The sequence below is a fragment of the Neoarius graeffei genome, chromosome 2 (assembly GCF_027579695.1).
Source record: "Neoarius graeffei isolate fNeoGra1 chromosome 2, fNeoGra1.pri, whole genome shotgun sequence".
Taxonomy (NCBI): domain Eukaryota; kingdom Metazoa; phylum Chordata; class Actinopteri; order Siluriformes; family Ariidae; genus Neoarius; species Neoarius graeffei.
The window spans coordinates 93,726,381-93,742,624 of record NC_083570.1 but is presented as its reverse complement, the minus strand read 5'-3'; positions in this window follow the sequence as shown (position 1 = coordinate 93,742,624).

The following is a 16,244-nucleotide window of genomic DNA, read 5'->3' as shown; positions in this document are numbered from 1 at the left end:
CCCTCCTGTTCATTGAGTAAGCCAACTTTCAAAAGGGCACTTCCATCCACAGCCACTTATCCTGTTCTACAGGGTCGCAGGCAAGCTGGAGCCTATACCAGCTGACTGTAGGCGAGAGGCAGGGTACACCCTGGGCAAATCGCCAGGTTATTGCAGGGCTGACACAGAGACAAACAACCATTCACACCTACAGTCGATTTAGAGCCACCAGTTAACCTAACCTACATGTCTTTGGACTGTGGGGGAAACTGGAGCACCCAGAGGAAACCCACACAGACATGGGGAAAACATGCAAATTCCACACAGAATGCCCTCGCTGGCCGCTGGGCTCGAACCCAGGACCTTCTTGCTGTGAGGCGACAGTGCTAACCACTACGCCACCGTGCCGCCCTGAAAAGGGGCACTTGCAAAGTGAAAAAAGCAAAAGGGCAAGTGATTCACAGTGTGCATTTCTTAAAACATCACCACTCTAAATTATGCATCTGAACATGGCTTTAACTCTCCTTCCCTGCATGCATTACTAATTCTGCGACTGACTAATTTTATCTCATCTCATCTCCTCCCATCAAAACCTCCCTCAGCATTAAACCAAACACCATCATTTCTTTTGCTTGCCTTGATCCCCCCCAATAAGCCACCATCCAGCAACGAGATTAAATTTAGTTATTTAGCTATTTACATAAATTCTGACTGACATGAGAAAAGCTTTGTGTTAAAAAAGCTCCAGAAAGAAAAAAAAATATTGCCTGAAAAAATGACATGAATTGTTTTTGACAGACATTTGCCTCGGAGTTTTCCAATTAACATTGACTGATTTTAATTTCAAGCATACAGTGTTGCCATCCTTCAATAAAAAAATCATCCCCTGAGCAACAAAGTCATCTGTATTTTGCTAATTAGCACTCTTCTCAGTAACACCAATGATGAGGCACAGTTAATAGAAAGCGACTTATTGGAGCCTTTGGTGTAGCCATTTCATTAACACTCAAGTCAAGAGTTCAGCAGCCATCTCAGATCACCATCAAGTGACTGAAGGAACAAAGGGTTACACAATATAATAAGATTGTTTCAAGTTAATAAAAACATATAGAGGAACTTAGAGGGCTGGACAATATGGACACACTGTATGCTGTATATACTGATCAGCCATAAAATTAAAAACACTGACAGGTGAAGTGAATTGATTACGCTGTTACAATGGCACCTGACAAGGAGTGAGTGTCATGCTCCGCTCCGGACATCCACTCCGGAGATTACGAATCTCTCACGCCAGCACCGATCTGAATCCGGAACGGGAATTCCTTCATGCCTGCATTCACTTCCTGGTTTTCTCTGCTGTTATAAAAACGCCATTCCCAGACAGGAACTTTGCCAGAACGTCTCGCTTTGCTTCTAGCTGTTTCTGTGCCTCTGTTATGTTTCATGGTTGTTTGCTCAAGCTCATTTTTCTATTTCATGGTTTTTGCACTAGGGGTTTATTTCTAGTTCATGGTTTTGCACTAAGGGTTTATTCTAGTTCATGTTTTTTTGCACTAGGGTTTTTTTTTTCTTGTTTTTGGTCTCTTGTCCTAGCATTTTTTGTCCTTGCCTGTTTCGTGTTCTTGTCTAGTTTTCTGTCTCTTGTTATCTGGATTATTTTTGCCATTTGTTTTTATCCCGTTTGTTTACCCTTGTGCCACGCCCTTTTCCCTGGATTAAAACTCTCTATTTATTTGATTACTGTCTGTGTTCTGCTTTCACATCCTACTCACCACATCTCACCTCCCATAACAGTACGTTCTGGCCAACATGGATCCAGCAGAACTCACCCATCTGAGAATGGCCATCCAGCAACAAGGGACTCTCCTTGGGACCCATCAGCAAGACCTCCAACAGATTACACAGAACTTCGTCACCCTGTCCAACTCACTCAACCTCCTCACCACACAAATGCAGCACTATCAAGCCGTGCCTACCTCTGCCCAGCAGTCACCAACTTCAGCTCCTGCCACTGCCTTTTCCCGCGAGCCGAGACTCCCAGCACCTTAGCCCTATGATGGAGAGCCAGGTATCTGTAGATCATTCTTGTCTCAATGCTCATTGATTATGGAGCTGCAACCTCTGACCTTCCCCACAGAATGCTCCCGGGTGACATATATCATCACGGTCCTCACTGGCAAGGACAGGGAGTGGGGAACAACAGTCTGGGATGCCGACGCTCCCTTCTGCTCCTGTTTCAAAGATTTCTCTGAAGAGATGAGGCGAACTTTCGATTGCTCTCTGTCTGGCCGGGAGGCCGCTAGGGAACTTATGGAGCTGTGGCAGGGATCTTGGTCTGCCTCGGACTATGCCATCGAATTCCTGACATTGGCGGCATTGTGCAGTTGGAATGAGAATGCCCAGGTAGACGCGCTCCTGCATGGCTTGTCTGTCATTAAGAATGAGCTGGTATCACGGGAACTGCTGTCGGACCTTTCCAGTCTCATGGACCTCGCCAACTGCATGGACGCCCGGATCCAGCAACGGAGGAGAGAGAAGACCTGCCCCAGCTTCACCTCTTCTCCACCTCCCACCTTGTCCGTCGAACCTATGCAGGCAGACCTGGTACGGGTGTCAGTGGAGGAACAACAACACCGGCAGAGCACAGGGTCCTGTTTCTACTGCGGTCAGCGAGGTCACACCTGCTGAGCCTGCCCGCTAAAAGGACGAGCCCCACCAGTGAATCGAGGGGCCCTGGTGGGCAACACTCGGAACCAGCCCCCCGCTGATCAACTGTTACTCCCTGTCATCATTATCCATGACAACCAGCATCACCGTCTCCAGGCCCTCATCGACTCAGAGGCAGACAGGAACCTAATCTGCTCCACCACCGCCAAGCGTCTGGGAATCCCGCTACTCGCCCTCGATGTCCCTCTCACTGTCCTGACACTCAATGGCACCAGCTTGACCACCATCACCCACCTTACCGCCCCGCTCACCCTGAGGATTTCTGGTAACCACTCAGAAACCATCCAGCTCCACGTCATGAACAACCCCCACGTACCCATCATCCTAGGATTACCCTGGTTAACGCTGCACAACCCTCACCTAAACTGGGCCAACAACACCATCCTAGGCTGGAGCCATTCCTGCCTAGCTTCCTGCCTGAATTCCGCTCTGCCTCCCACTAGACCACTGCAGCCTCCAGCAAGCGAGTTTCCCGACCTCTCTCATGTGCCTCTGGAATACCTGGACTTAAGGCTTGTTTTCAGCAAGACCCAAGCAGTGTCCCTCCCTCCTCACAGACCCTATGACTGCGGAATCAACCTCCTGCCCGGGACAGCGCCACCCAAAGGGCGACTCTACTCTCTGTCTCCTGTCGAAAGGCAAGCTATGGAGAAGTACATCTCTGAATCTCTTGCAGCTGGGAACATCCACCCTTCTTCCTCCCCAGCAGGGCCAGGATTCTTCTTTGTGGATAAGAAGGACAAGTCGCTCCGCCCATGCATTGATTATCGAGGTCTCAACACCATCACAGTCAAGAACCGCTACCCACTACCACTCATGACTATGGCCTTTGAACTACTCCAGGGAGCCAAGATATTCACCAAGTTGGACCTACACAATGCCTACCATCTCGTCAGGATCAGGGAGGGGGACGAGTGGAAGACGGCCTTCAACACCACCACTGGCCACTACGAGTACTTCGTGGTTCCTTTCGGCCTGACCAACGTGCCCGCAGTCTTCCAGGCACTCGTCAATGACGTCCTGAGGGACTTTCTCAACATCTTCGTTTTCGTGTACCTGGATGACATCCTGATCTTCTCTCGCTCCCTGGAGGAACATCGGGGCCACGTCCGGCAGGTCCTCCAGCGCCTGCTAGAAAATAAGCTATATGTCAAGGTGGAGAAAAGTAGTCTGGCTAACGTGACTTCAAAGCTCTGCGAGCATTTGGTCTGGCAAAGATATTAAGCCCAACCGTTTCCCAAAGGCGTGGTTGACCCGCCTCCCTGAAATGCCTCAGTTTGCTACTGGTCGAAGCCAGAAAAGGCTGTGACGAAGCTTAAACCAATCACATCACTCTTTCCTCTGACGTATGTGACACAACAGAAACTGCTTGAGTAACAGGAAGAAGATAAATACCTCCAGGGCTGCTCTTTGCTCCGTTTTCAATGAGAACTTCCCGTTGAATGCTTTCAATACAGCATCTACCACTGTGTCAAAGGCTTGCCGCTGCTCCATGTTTGTAATGTTTCTAGTGAATGAAGCGCTTCCGGCATAGATTCTGTAAACAATCTATGGCTTCCGGTCGCAGTTCTACTACATCACTGCCTTGAACACACCTCTACCCAGGGCCATTGGAGATGCTTAAAGTTGATTGGCTCCCGATTTTTCGGGAGCTTGGAAGAGCTGTAGATAGCTTGCCTGGCCAGACTAAGTTCGCAACAGGCCCTCGTGTTGTGTCACGCTTAGGATGGGCAGGCCCAGGCTATGAGAAAAGTGAATTTCACCAAAGCTCTGTCTCATTTCTGGGGTTCATCCTCTCCCCAGCTAGGATCCAGATGGATCCCCTCAAGCTTGAGGAAGTCGCTGACTGGCCCACCCCATCCTCATGACAAGAGCTCCAACATTTCTTGGGATTCGCCAATTTCTACAGGCGCTTTATCCACAACTTCAGCACCGTGGCCAGACCTCTCACAGCTTTAACCTTGACTAAGACCTCATTCAAGTGGGGGGAGGAAGCGGAGAGAGCCTTCTCCATGCTCAAGCACAAGTTCACCACAGCACCCATTCTCACCATACCTGATCCCACAAAGCAGTTTATTGTGGAGGTCGACGCCTCTGAGTCTGGGGTCAGAGCCATCCTCTCCCAGAGGGCCAACGATAACAAGGTCCACCCCTGCTCCTTCTTCTCTCACTGGCTGTCCCCTGCTGAACGAAATTACAACATCGGTGACAGAGAGCTGTTAGCCGTCAAGCTAGCCTTAGAGGAGTGGAGGCACTGGCTCAAGGGGTTGGATCTCCCCTTCCTCATTTGGACTGACCACAAGAATCTGGAATACCTCAAATCCACCAAATGCCTTAACTCACGGCAAGCCCGATGGTCTCTCTTCTTCTCCCGTTTCCAATTCACGCTCTCCTACCACCCAGGCTCCAAGAATGGCAAACCCGATGCCCTGTCCAGGATATTCTCTGCCTGCCAGGAGGAGTCTAGTATGCCTGAAACCATCCTCCCTCCACGCTGTCTGGTAGGAGCCGCCCTACTTGACGTAGAGACATTGGTGCAGAAGGCCCTGGAGCAGGACCCCGGAGAAGGTAACTCAAACAACATACCACCTAACCATCTGCTTGTTCCCTGTTCTGTGTGAACCCAGGTGCTGCAGTGGGGTCATGGCTCCAAGTTAGCTTGTCATCTGGGAGCTGCTTGAACCCTGACACTCATCCAACAGCACTTCTGGTGGCCATCCATCAAGGAAGACGTCCAGGAGTTCGTGGTAACCTGCGACACATGTGCCTGGAACAAGACAGCCAATCGACCCCCTGCTGGCCTGCTAAGACCCCTCCCGATTCCTCATCGACCCTGGTCTCACATCGCCCTGGACTTCATCACAGGACTCCCCAACTCAGGTGGCAACACATTCATCCTCATAGTTATTGACCGGTTTTCCAAGACAGTCCATTTCGTCCCTCTGCCCAAGCTTCCCACAGCTAAAGAAACCACCAAATTACTCATCCTTCACATTTTCTGCCTACACGGACTCCCCACTGACATCGTTTCCAACTGGGGTCCTCAGTTCACTGCGCAATTCTGAAGGGCCTTCTGCAAACTCATCGGGGCCTCCTGTAGCCTCTCCTCAGGGTTCTATCCTCAAACCAACAGCTAGGCAGAACGGGCAAATCAAGCTTTGGAGGTGGCACTCAGGTGCATGACGTCCAGGGATGCCGCTTCTTGGAGTAAGTACTTACCTTGGGTCGAGTATGCTCACAACACTCTCCCTTCATCTGCCACAGGCCTCTCACCCTTCCAGTGCTCCCTAGGTTACCAACCACCACTCTTCCCCAACCAAGAAGAGGAGGTTGCCGTACCCTCAGCCCAGACCTTCATACACTGCTGCAGGAGGATGTGGGCATTGGCTCGGAGAAGACTCATTCGCTCCACCCTAGCATCCAAGAGGCAGGCCGACAAACACCGCTCTAAGGCACCCACTTACCGGGTGGGGCAGCAAGTCATGCTCTCCACGCGCCATCTGCCACTCAGAACCATCTCCCGCAAGCTGGTGCCCAGATACCTAGGACCCTTCCTCATCAGCATGGTAATCAATCCATGTTCCGTCAGACTGGCATTACCACTCACCATGTGATGTATTCACCCCACTTTCCATATGTCACAGCTTAAATCTCTGGTCTCTAGTTCTTTGAAACAGGAAAGAAGTTTTAACTTTGATTTTTGGCATAATCCATATCTGTCTCTGTCTCATTACCTGAGCTAAAATTCACTCACTACATTTAAACACAAGCCTCATCACTGTCTCTACACTCCAGACCACTCCACTCATCTCTGTTCATATCAGGGTGAAAGCAATTGCCGATTCCTTCATTCACTTACTTCTGTTCTGTTGACTCAAATCCTTGTCATTAATCCCTTTTTATGAGATCATTTAAACATGATAAAATTTGTTTGCTGTCATTTGTACAGAGTGTGGAAGCACTCTTCTTTGTTTTGAGGATGACGTGACAATGCATGAGTGGGTATATGATTATAAACAGAATTTATTAGGCACATGTACATTTAGCATGTTGCTACCTAACAATATGGGTTCAAGACAACTTTAGGAAGACCGATAGGTAAGAAGACAAGACAAGACAAGAAGTCTTTGATTTATCACACATACACTCAAGCACAGTGAAATGTCTCCTCTGCATTTAACCCATCTGAAGCACTGAACACATACATGCATACACAAGTGAGCAATGAGCACACACACATACCCAGAGCAGTGGGCAGCTATGCTACAGTGCCCAGGGAGCAGTTGGGGGTTAGGTGCCTTGGTCAAGGGCACTTCAGCCCAACCTTCAGGCCATGGTTGCCCCATGTTAACCTAACTGCATGTCTTTGGACTGTGGGGGAAACCAGAGCACCCAGAGGAAACCCACTCAGATATGAGACATGCAAAATCCACATAGAAAGACCCCTGTCAGCCACTGGGCTCAAATCCAGAACTTTCTTGCTGTGAGGCGACAGTGCTAACCATTACACCACCATGCCACCTTCTCTGGGCCTGAGCTCTTTTACGATGGACTGAGGCGAAGTGGAAAACTGTCCCGAGGTCTGATGAATCAAAAGTCGAAATTCTTTTTAGAACTCATGGACGCCACATCATCCAGGCTAAAGAGGAGAGGGACCATCCGGCTTGTTATCAGTGCACAGTTCAAAAGCCAGCATCTGTGATGGCATGAGGGTGCATTAGTGCACATGACATGGGTAGCTTGTACATCTAGGAAGGCATCATTAATGCTGAATGATATATACACGTTTCAGAGCAACATGCTGCCATCCAGAAAAAAAGATATTTTTCAGGGAAGGCCTTCCTTCTTTCAGTAAGACAATGCCAAACTGCTTTCTGCACATATTAAAACTGCATGGCTCTGGAGTAAAAGAGTCTGGGTGCTAAAGTGGCCTGCCTGCAGTCAAACCCAGAACCTTCTTGCTGTGAGGCAACAGTGCTAACCACTACACCACCGTGCTGCCCAGTTCCTAAAATACTGTATGTTAATGTTTTCCTAAAGCTGAGGTGTCAAGTCTTTGGTCAAATCCTGCAGAAATTTTATGGAGAAGGCTGAACAAAGACCAAAGTTGGGAAATTTCTTTTAAAATGAATTACATTTTATTCAGCACTAGGTTTGCAAGTATGCTGTTAATTTTCACACCGAATAACAAGTTGAGTCAGTCTTTCCTCAAATCCTCCAGCATCTAATGTACGAAAATTCATTTTGGTGCTAATTTTACTGTAATTACAGCAAGGCATATTGGATTGCTTCTTCAAATCCTCCATTATTTTTTGATCCCCAGACAATCTTTGGAAGGCCAAACTCATAAATACGCGCTGCCCTTGGACTAACAGCCTTCATTCTCTAATCATTCTGGTGCTGTCCAAAATATGTCTCTCTCTCTCTCTCTCTCTCTCTCTCTCATGGATAGTGTGGGAAAACTTTTGCCAGCTATAGCTTATTTTATTTTTATTTTTAGTCATACAAATTTTGGTGATCCATACAACACAACTACCGCTATATAACTTTGCCCTTGATTTACTGGTAAGATTGCTGGGACTTTTATCATTAAGATTTGTATCACAGCTTCATTCCATGGAATGCTTTTTATTCAGTAGTTGTGACAGAATGATTTAAGATCCAGTCCAATCCAAACAAAACTAGCAATTACTTTACAAAATCAAAACAAGCTACAGTATGTTCAGAGTTTATATTTAGCTTTGATTTCCAAGTAAAGAAATAAGGTTTACTGTCCTGAGGATGTTTTTGTTGGAGCAGTTCATGAGTCCCTGATTAAATTCTCCACATTTGAACATACAGCAGCAAGCAGCAGTGGGAAACTCTGTGATATCTGTATGTGTGTGAAAGGTTTTGAGAGAATCTGAATGTGTGTCATAGGTTTTATGACCGTCTGTATGTGTGTAAAGGGCAGGCTTGTATTACTGAAGTCCAGGACTCGGACTCAAGTCCGACTCGTGCCCTAATTTTAAGGACTTGTGACTCGACTTGGACTTGAGCACTGATGACTTGGACTCGTGCATTAACTGCATTTGGACTCATAAAATGGAAACGAGGACTCTGATTTTTTTCTTTATTTTTTGTAACATGCCATAATAATTTGGCATAAGATATTTATATCTACATTAATTTTTGTATTCATTTTATGCAAGAGTGTCACACCTGCGTGCCTTGGCGCATGCATCGTATAGACTATCGGGTGTGCTCTGGACAGCGCGCATGCCAAGCGGACTCTCACGCACATGGTAAATGACTTGCACCTGCACAGGATTAAGGTGCAATCAACGCGCCTATATAACAACTGTGAAAACACACTTAGTTTGCGAAATATTGAGTTGTGTTGCTGACACATTACCAAGCCTTATTTCCTTGTGTGGTTTCCTGATTTCCTGTTTCTCGTCTTTGATTCTGCCTTGTCTACGATAGCCTGTTTGTGCCTCGCTCAACCTATTGCCTGTTTCAATTTCACAATTTTGCCTGCCATTCTGGATTGTTTACCTATCTTCACTTGTATTAATAAACACGACTTCTGCACTTACATCCGTCTCCCAACCATCTCTGACAGAATACTTCACACTCTGTGATAAAGAGAATGCACATTCACCTGTTCATATGACATGTTCAGGAACAAACTAATGTTAATGACGTTAAAATAGCCACCATCAAATGGTGCAGTTGGAGTCTTGGACTCGGACTTGACTCGGCTCAATAGTGGACTCGACTTGAAATTTTCTTTAATGACTTGGACTTGACTTGGACTTGAACACTGAGGACTCGAGACTGGACTTGGACTCGAGGTTTAGTGACTCGACTACAACACTTTTAAAGGGTGCTGTGAGAGGCATTAAGCATTTCTGAGAGTGAGTCTGTATGTGGGTTCCGGGGTGGGGTTAGGCTTTGTATCTGTTCTTTCAACTTAATTTGTGTGAAATTGAATTAAGCAGCCAAATTGGTCTCATTTGTTCAATACATAGAATGCAATCCAATACAATTTTCTAAGAGGATCAGGTTCTGTAGAAAGGTGTCACATCTGCACCTGATCACACTCAAGACTCCACTTCCCAGAATTTGCAACAGCCTTCAAATATGGTTGCCACGGACTATAATAACCATCCTGCACCTCACCACTGTCAGTCTCCTGAGTACTAATTATGCACATCTGTTCCTCATTACAATACACATTATATAAACAGACTTTGGACAATGCATCTTTGTGAAGCAAATGCTCAGTGTTCCCATGCCTGACTTTACCAAGCCTTACAAGTTCATGGTGTTTATTTGGTTTGTATTTTGATTATCGCCTAGAGTCTCTGCCTCTGATATTCTGTTTGTGTCTCGCCTGACCATTGCCTGTTTACTGATACTGCCTTTGCTTCATGATTTGGATCTATTTACCAGTGTGTTCTGAATAAACACACTGTTCTGTTTTTATATCCATCTCTCACCTGCATACCTGATAAAAGGTCCAGGTCATGTATTTGAAGAGTCTGGTTCCAAGATGCAACAAGTGCCATTTAAAAAAAAAAAAAAAGCTCCTGCTAAAGTAAGTTTGTCATTTGATCGCTATTCAAAGTTCCATATTCAGTTTTATGCAAAACGCAATATCTGCCATGTTTCTCTGCATTGTATATCCCATTTCTTTCCAAACTGTGACAAATGCCATTACTGATTTTCAGCAGAACCCGATATCTCCGCTCAATGAATCACAGTGCACTATTTAAATATGTAAACAATGATGAAGAATAACTAGGCCCATTGTGCCTGCCTTTTCAGATCACGCTGAGAATGAACTTTCAATAAATGGCTCCAGTGAATAACAACTCATCCAATGTTTTTTGCACAAGAATGGTGTGTGTGTGTGTGTGTGTGTGTGTAGGGACTCTTTCTTATATTCATGTTTTTATATTATTATTTCAGTAGAGAATGTGGTCCACTGTTAGTTTTCCACTTTGAGCTCACCTGATTCCTCAGGAGATCTAGATATGCCACTTATGAATTTAACTGTACATGCTGTACAAGGCGTCCAAACTTCTAAATTTATTTTTCAGAAAATATCTGACTGGGTCTATTAACATTGCTCAAGGCTTTGTGTGTAAAATAGTTTGGGGCTTGTAGACGACAAGATGAATGTAAGTTGGGAAAATCTGTGGTCCAAGTTCAGAGGCTGTAATATGTGTAGATCAACTTTATTTCTTGTTTGTAGCTATTTCACACATTTTTTTTTCAATTGATGTAATGGATTTATAGAATTTTGGGGAAAATGCATCATGGATTTATCACATTTTGGGAAAAATAGTCAGTTTTTTTAAAAATAAAATTTTAAAATCAAAATCTACATTTTTAATGTTATTACAACCTCATAGTGTTATATTAAAAATTTTAAACAGAAAACAGTGTTATTCATGCTCCCAATTTTTTTGGTAAAGAAAATACATGTCTCTTTTTCTTTTTTTCAAATTTATTACAATGGGTTTATCGCTTTTTGGAACAAAACTCTTAATTTGTTCTGGTAGCTTGAACACAACACCTCTATTTGGAAGCATGTAGATCTAAACAGAAAGTAGAAACAAATATAATGTGTGTACACTCAGACACTTTAACCATTTGCAGACTGTTTACACACACTCTTTCAAACTCTTCACACACATTCAGACTTTCTTTACCCAAATGTTAACCTTCAGAACTTTTCATTCAAACTGAGATACATGAAGTGTTCAAAAGTGTGGGGATTTTATAATCAAGGTTAGACACTTGGCTTCATTTGTACTTTTTTTTTTTGCAGTTATTACAAATATAAATGGCCATCTCATCTCATCTCATTATCTCTAGCTGCTTTATCCTGTTCTACAGGGTCGCAGACAAGCTGGAGCCTATCCCAGCTGACTACGGGCGAAAGGCGGGGTACACCCTGGACAAGTCGCCAGGTCATCACAGGGCTGACACATAGACACAGACAACCATTCACATTCACACCTACGGTCAATTTAGAGTCACCAGTTAACCTAACCTGCATGTCTTTGGACTGTGGGGGAAACCGGAGCACCCGGAGGAAACCCACGCGGGCACGGGGAGAACATGCAAACTCCACACAGAAAGGCCCTCGCCGGCCACGGGGCTCGAACCCGGACCTTCTTGCTGTGAGGCGACAGCACTAACCACAACACCACCATGCCGCCCCTATATCAAAGATATTGTATTATATATTAAAATATAAAGATATTTTTAAAAATTCAGAAAACTGAGAATAACCATCCTGCTGATTTCTGCCTGCGTAGTTCATTTATATACTGAACGTTTAGTGAAGTGTCTGTAAATGCTTGTTAAGCACTGATACTACTTTGATCTCATGTATACCACCTTGTGCTTTGTGGAGTTACATGCTAATGTTATTTCCAGCGTTGCATGCTTTGATGGTGTAGCAGTGCTATTCATGAATAAATATCATTGAACCACAGCTGCAGATCCCAGCATTAAATATGCTGAATGTAGGGGAAAATGTTTCCAAATCGACTTCATGCAATGAATCAATCCATTTGTTTTTGCACCTGTGTAAGGAGTCTGCTTGAATGGCTTAGTGTGAATACTATCAATTCAATGCTCAGTTTACTTTTTAATGTATGCACAATAATTTTTTTTTTCTGTACAATGTAATTTTGGGAGATTACACCATCAGTAAGCTTATGTTGCTTATTAAAGGCTAAGGTTAAGACATTTTGACGATAATCCTCCCAACAGCATCTGCACAGAAATGAATAAAGCATGAGTAAACACATAAATATAGGTACATATAAATGATCTGAATAATGCTGAACAAAACTTCAGAAGACTCTAGACATTACATTTAAATACAGTATTGATTGCAGTTCTAACATTCTTTTATTTCTACACCAGTATTCACAATCAGTAAATGACTTACAGTGGATATAAAAAGTGTACACACCCCGTTAAAATGATAGGTTTGTCGGCTGTAAAAAAAAATGAGACCACGATAAATATTTTCAAAACGTTTCCCACCTTTATTGTGATCTATAGCCTGTACAATTCAACTGAAAAACAAACAAATCTGTTAGGGGAAAAAACATAAAATTAAAAAAAAAATGTACAATAAGCTGGTTGCATAAGTGTGCACACCCTTAAACTAATACTTTGTTGAAGCACCTTTTGATTTAATTACAGCATTCAGTCTTTTTGGGTTCACACCTGCTATCAATTAAAATGACTCTGATTAACCCCAAATAAAGTTCAGACAGTTGCATCCTCCAGTAAAAGCCATGGTTCGCAGAGAACTTCCAAAGCCTCAAAGGGATCTCATTGTTGAAAGGTATCAGCCAGGAGAAGGGTACAAAAACATTTCCATGGCATTAGATATACCATGGAGCACAGTGAAGTCATCAAGAAGTGGAGAAAACATGGGACAACAGTGACATTGCCGAGAACTGGACGTCCCTCCAAAATTGATGAAAAGACAAGACAAAAACTGGTCAGAGAGGCTGCCAAGAGGCCTACAGCAACACTGAATGGGCTGCAGGAATTTCTGGCAAGTACTGGTTGTGTACTACATGTGACAACAATCTCCTGGATTCTCCATATGTCTGAACTATGAAGTAGGGTCAAAGAAAAACATCCAAGCCCGGCTAAATTTTGCAAAAAACAAAACAAAACTCAACTCTCCCAAAAGCATGTGAGAAAATGTGTTATGGTCTGATGAAACCAAGGTTGAACTTTTTGGCCACAATTCCAAAAGGCATGTTTGGCACAAAAACAACACTGTGCATCACCAAAAGAACACCATACCCACGGTGAAGCATGGTGGTGGCAGCATCATGTTTTGGGGTTGTTTTTCTTCAGCTGGAACAGGTGCTTTAGTCAAGGTGGAGGGAATTATGAACAGTTCTAAATACTAGTCAATTTTGGCCCAAAACCTTCAGGTGTCTGCTAGAAAGCTGAAGATGAAGAGGAGTTTCATCTTTCAGCACGCCAATGACCCCAAAAAAGTTTTGGAATGGCCCAGCCAGAGCCCAGACCTAAATCCAATTGAAAATCTGTGGGATGACCTGAAGAGGGCTGTGCACAAGAGATGCCCTCGCAATCTGACAGATTTGGAGTGCTTTTACAAGAAAGAGTGGGCAAATATTGCCAAGTCTAGATGTGGCAGGCTGATAGACTCTGACCCAAAAAGACTGAATGCTGTAATTAAATCAAAAGTTGCTTCAACAAAGTATAAATTTAAGGGTGTGCACACTTATGCAACCAGCTTATTGTAAATTTTTTTAATGTTTCCCCCCCAAACAGATTTGTTTGTTTTTCAATTGAATTGTACAGGTTATAGGTTACATTAAAGGTGGGAAAAGTTTTGAAATAATTTCTCATGGTCTAATTTTTTTCATAAGAAAAACCTACCATTTTAACAGGGTGTGCACACTTTTTATATCCACTGTACTTACTTACTTACTGACTAACTTACTTACTTACTTAGGCCCATAGCCCCTGGTGGGGCATAGGCCATCAATGACCACTCTCTATTTGTCCCAGTCTTGGGCGATCTTCTCCAGTTCCCTCCAGTCGTGCCCGGTTTTTGTCACCTCTGCCTCTAAGTCCCTGTGCCAGCTGTTCCATGGTCTTCTTCATTTCCTCTTTCCCTGGGGAATCCATGTTAGGGCCCTCCTGGTGATGTTGTTTGGAGGCTTCCTTAAGGTGTGTCCCAGCCATCTCCATTTCCTTTGCCGGATATCTCTCTCCACTGGTTCTTGTCCTGTCACCTCCCATAATGCAGCATTGGTGATCTTCTGTGGCCAGTAGATGTTCAGTATCCTTTGGAAGCATCTATTGATAAAGGTCTGTACCCTTTCCATGGCACTTTTTATGGTTCACCATGTCTCAGACCCATACAGCACAGTTTTCACATTCAAAATAAAAATCCTGATCTTAGTCCTCCTTCTTATCTCTTTAGACCTCCAGATGTTCTTGAGGACTATGAAGACTGCACAAGCTTTTCTGAATCTTGCTGCAATGTCCTCCTCTGTGCCACCTTTCTTGCTGATCACACTCCCTAAGTCAACTACTTCAAGTTCCTATCCTCCTAGTGTGACTGTCTGTGATTGTTGTGTGTCTATCCTGAAGATTTGGGTCTTTTGTTTGAGTATCTTCAGGCCTACTTGTACAGATATTTCTTCCAGGTGTGCTGTTTTGTCCTGCATTTGATTGTAGCTGTGGGACAGGAATGCCAGGTCATCTGCAAAGTCCAGGTCATCTAGCTGGGTCCACATGGTCCACTGGATACCAGTCTTCCAGCCTTCAGTTGTCTTCCTCATGATCCAGTTGATGACCAGAAGGAAGAGGAATGGGAAGAGCAAACAACCTTGACAGACTCCTGTGTTGACTCTGAAGTCCTCCATGAGCTGATTACCATGTACCACTGTACGTCATTCCCTCATATGTCTTCTTCATGAGGGTAATCAGCTTTTCTGGGATCCGATAGTGGGCTAGGAGCATTCAGAGGGTTGATTTATCCACACGATCGAAAGCTTTCTCATAATCCACAAAGCTGATATACAATGGTGAGTTCCATTCTAAGGACTGCGCAACAATTATCCTCAGTGTGGCAATTTGGTCTACACAGGACCTCCCCTTTCCCTGCCTGGTGGTCTCTGAGACTGGCATCCACCGCTTCCTTCATCCATTCAAGGAGGATCCTATTTAGTACATTCCCTGGGGCCAATAGAAACATGATCCCTCTATAGTTCTTACATTCTTTTAGATCACCTTTTTTTGGCAGTTTAATTACGTATCTTGTTTTCCAGTCTGTTGGTGTTTTCTCTTCTTCCCAGATCTTTGCAATCAGTTTATACAGCACTTATCAGGAAATGAATGTCTCAATAAAGAGTTTACTGCCATAAGGACACTGTTCTTCTATTTATCACTTGTAGATAGCTATACAGATGGACCAAATCCAAGAACTGCATACAGTATCGAGCTAGCTTTGTTTAAAGAGTTAAAGCTATCTGACTGGATAACAGCAAGTCAAAGTTATTGATGTACTTATTCAAGCAATAAGTTTTTGCTTGAACAAGTTATTGATGTAGTTATTGTTGATTATTGATGCATTTAGTAATTGATATACTTTGTAGTTATTAATGTTAAGGCAGTGGGTGTATACTGTCCTTGACATAAGGCATCTCCTTCTCTCCACTAGCCTGGGATGGTGCTTTGAGCAAGCACTAGCAACCCCTCGCTTCCCTTGGTCAGGATTACAACCAAAGACTGGACTCAGGAGATGGCACGGATGAGACCACCACCTGGTGGTTCAATGGGCAGGAAGCCAGACCCAGCAAAGCATTTGTGGAGCACTCTCTGCTGGAATGAAGCAGTAGCGGAGTTTGGCAGTCCCCTGGCTGTCTGGGCAGCCCTGTTTATGATTTGCTCTGCTCACCTCCTTGGAGGAAGGAGCTAGTAAAGGTGCCCCAAACATAACCTGCTTCACCTCACCCTGGCCAGCACAC